Source organism: Suillus bovinus (genome assembly GCF_016758785.1).
Source record: "Suillus bovinus strain UH-Sbo-P2 chromosome Unknown EDB93scaffold_321, whole genome shotgun sequence".
Lineage (NCBI taxonomy): Eukaryota > Fungi > Basidiomycota > Agaricomycetes > Boletales > Suillaceae > Suillus > Suillus bovinus.
The window spans coordinates 12,584-16,441 of NW_024542377.1; positions in this window are offsets into that span (position 1 = coordinate 12,584).

A 3,858-nucleotide genomic window follows, 5' to 3' on the forward strand; every position below is an offset into this window, starting at 1 on the left:
CTCCCTGGGAGTCCGCAATAGAGACGACATGCGAATCTGCCATGGTGACCCACAAGGCCAGTAAGAAATGCCATCATCAGGAAAACCCTCCCCAGACAAATTTACTTAAAGATGTAACATTAGAACTAATCCTGCATTATTATATCTAAATTTTACAAATTCAAGTTTTAGCTAGCTTAAGTCGGTTTTTTTACCCCCTAATAAAAACACAAGAATTAGCAACTATTTTCACTAATTCAAACACATTAGCATGACTTTTAGAATTGATTTTTTGATCTTAGACGAGGGTTCCAACCAAATCAGACAGAATAAGATACAAGAACAAAATTAAATTTGATTAAAAATGGGTATATGGGCAGTAGGTTAATTTAAATAACAGTGCGCACTATGACCAACTGGGAGACTATGTATCAGCTTCATGATTCCGTATTGTACACTATGAAAACGAGCGGGGGATGATTCAGTCTTCTTCCATATTGTCAAGGTCAAGTAACTCGAATGCTTCGAGCTCAGCAGCATGGCCACCGGTAGTGGCGCCGCTGTATCGCAACTTCCTGCAAGCAAAGTGAGCATCGAGGCAATACTACCTAAGTGGAACTCACTGTGCAGCCTCATAGATGTCGGCCATCATACAGTGGAATTTTGCAGGTGCGTCCTTCTTCAGTTTTTCCAGGAACCTGACATGGTAGTTGTATGTCTCGCTGAATAAATTTCCTGTAAAGTTGAATTTTGATGATGAACCTTGCGACTTCCACAGAAGGGCTGCGTACACCTTTGCAACGAGTTAAACAGCACATCCGTACAATGACGACAAGCACATTACTGCAGTTGCAACCAATGCCAGCAAAGGGATAGGGACTTCGGGGTGCTGGCCTTTGTTGTTGGCAATTTCGACGAAGCGTTCCGCAAATTTGATGGCAATGGATTTCGAGCTATGAAAGAGCTGCCGATATATTAGGAAAATTAAGAGTTCACCCTGGTAGGGCTTCTTTCCAATGGGCGAAGCCTCATTATTGATCTGTATAATTTCAACAATGTCAGTAGTACAGGCAAGGGGAGAGATCTCACATCAAACTTCAAGGCGTATATATATGCAAACTTATCCAATAGCCTTCTCGCTGCAGCTTTCCCAGTATCGGTGTGTCCAAGGCGAAAGTAATCATCGGCATGCGCACATGCGTCTTCCTTCAGCTCACAGCGCAATATTGGAACACGAGCATCCACCTCACATATGGTTAGAGACTGATATGAAAAGGTGCGAGTTGAACTCATCAAGCTACTGAGTTGTGATGCATACCAGTTGTCTGATTGAAGATGTTCTTTGATTGAATGTGCACACCACATTTTTTGGCGACTACTATCAATGCTTGCAGTGCGACTTGGTTCTTGTCGACCAGTTCAGGATAGCCGTTGGCGAAATAAAGGTGGCACTTGACTTCCACAATTGTGGACTGAAGAACTCTATGAGTCTCTAAGTTCTGATCAAGTAATTTCACCTTTCCACTTTCTGTTTTAATGAGCGAGGCGATACTCCGAGTCTTCGCGTCAGAAGTAAGTTTCCGAGTCGGTGCAGTGCCTTCATTGTCAGAAAGTTGAAATTCTGATGAGTCACCACCAGTCGAGCGATCTTCAATGGACTCTGAAACTGCACATTCGACATCCATATTGGCCCAGGTAGGAGTCTCTACCAGCTTGTTTGTGATGATCTCGGGCCAACTTGGCTTTTGAAGTGCCACATGATTTTGATGCTACCTGCTGCTTGTTGGTGACGACCGACACGACCTTCAAAGTTTCAAACGTGAGCTCACAAGCATATGATATAGCAAAGCTGACCTCATCTGAAAGCCTCATCACAGCCAAATCTTCATCCTCACCGTCAGTGGCACTGCTCTCATTACCGTCTGAATCAGTTAGTAAGCTATCCCGACTCGGTTTGTCCCTGGACCGACTCGCATCAGAGTCAGCACTCTGCTCATCTTCATCTTTAGGCAATGCCACATCTTGCATAGCATAAGTTCGGCAGAGTTTTGCTGGTCGTCGATACTGCGCTGCACACGATGATTATGTGAGACTCGAACTTCCTTATTTGTCACGGCGACCTAGGCTGACCTTCAACCATCAGTGGAGCTTCCAGCAAGTCATCATCCGAGTCGCTATCCACCATGTTGTGATGATGCTCTGCCAGTGCCCAATGTAAGTACCATAACCGAGTTTTAAGTGTATCAATGGACTCAGTGTTGACAGCTTTCTTGATGCCACAGTCCTGTTTGACTTGCCAGTGGAGCTGGAGTTCCGACTTGGAGTAGGCACCAGTGACGTGCCAGTTCTCTTTTTGGGGGCAGGACGGTCTTGGCCTGATGTTACTGTTGCATTCTTGCATCTTGGTTTGTCTTGCTTCCAAACTGAATCTCAGGTCAGTTTGATTTATTGATGGTGTTTTTGGTCGCTCACCTGCGTTTTTGATAGCTTTTTTCTTGGCACCACGCGCTTCTGTCAAGCCTCACAGTCAGTCACTTGCTGAGTTGCTTATACTCACTTACCTTGATCCTGCCGAGGTAAAGTCATTTATTATTATTTCTTTGTTTTTGAGACTCAAAAGAATAAAGGAGTGTTGAGGGACCTGTGCAGATTTTTTTTTAAACGAGTGTGAGTGACAGTCAAACGGAAGGGAATGGGACTGAAAATTTTACTAACACAATGTAACAGGGCAATTATGTAGCAGCAGTGAAGGGTGCTAAACTGACTTAGTATGTTTTCCCTCACTTTGCTGGCTGCAGTGCTAATATCTGCTAGGTTGATCCGGCCACCAATGACGGCAAATTGGACCATCTCTTCACGACACCATCATACAGCCCGTTCTGCTCGCTATGGCTGCTGTACATGGTCCCCGGGCCATAATACCTACCCACCCTTCCCCATTTCAGAATACCCAGAGTGTTCCTCATTCACAAATGGGCTATCATCCTGCACTGTTGGTCAGTTTTTAGTAGCCGCTCGTCATATTCATATGGTTGATCGGGCACTGACTACCAGGCAGTGCTAATATCTGCTAGGTTGATCCGGCCACCAATGACGGCAAATTGGACCATCTCTTCGCGACACCATCATCCAGCCCATTCTGCTCGCTATGGCTGCTGTACATGGTCCCATAATACCTACCCACCCTTCCCCATTTCGGAATACCCAGAGTAGAGTGTTCCTCATTCGCGAATGGGCTATCATCCTGCACCGTCGGTCAGTTTTTAGTAGCTACTCGTCATATTCATATTTGCATATACCGTAACTTTAATAAGGTGGGTTAGTCCTTGAACTTAGTATTTGTTCGGGCCATTACTTACCACACCCTTGTTTCAGCTTCGTCATCCCTCCTGGCCAAATCCCCCACTCGTATCGGTACCCTTGGTCAGTCTTTAGTAGCCGCTCGTCATATTCATATTCATCCCCCACTCGTATCACTTCAGCTTCATAAGTATGAATGATCCAGGTTATCGCATGTATTCAGCTTGTGGCCGTGATGATCTCACTGTGACTGGTCTCAGCCAGCATATCGCAAAGAGTCGCGACCCACATTGTCGCACACTCTACAGCCAGTCACGATCAAGAACAAACAACGAAGCCGAGCTTGCCATGGATGAGGGAGACTACACCGGAATTGGCAATGAGGATGAGTTAGAGAGGCCTGCCAGTGCTGCGAGTGAGCATGCAGGTGATAGTGATTTTGATGAGGATGATCTTGATGACCATCTACTCTTCGAACCTGAATGGGAGGCTGCACCATTGCAACCTCAGGCTGATGAAGACTACGACCCGGAGGATGATGTGTTTGCCTTCGCAGATAACGAGTTGGAGGATATTCAT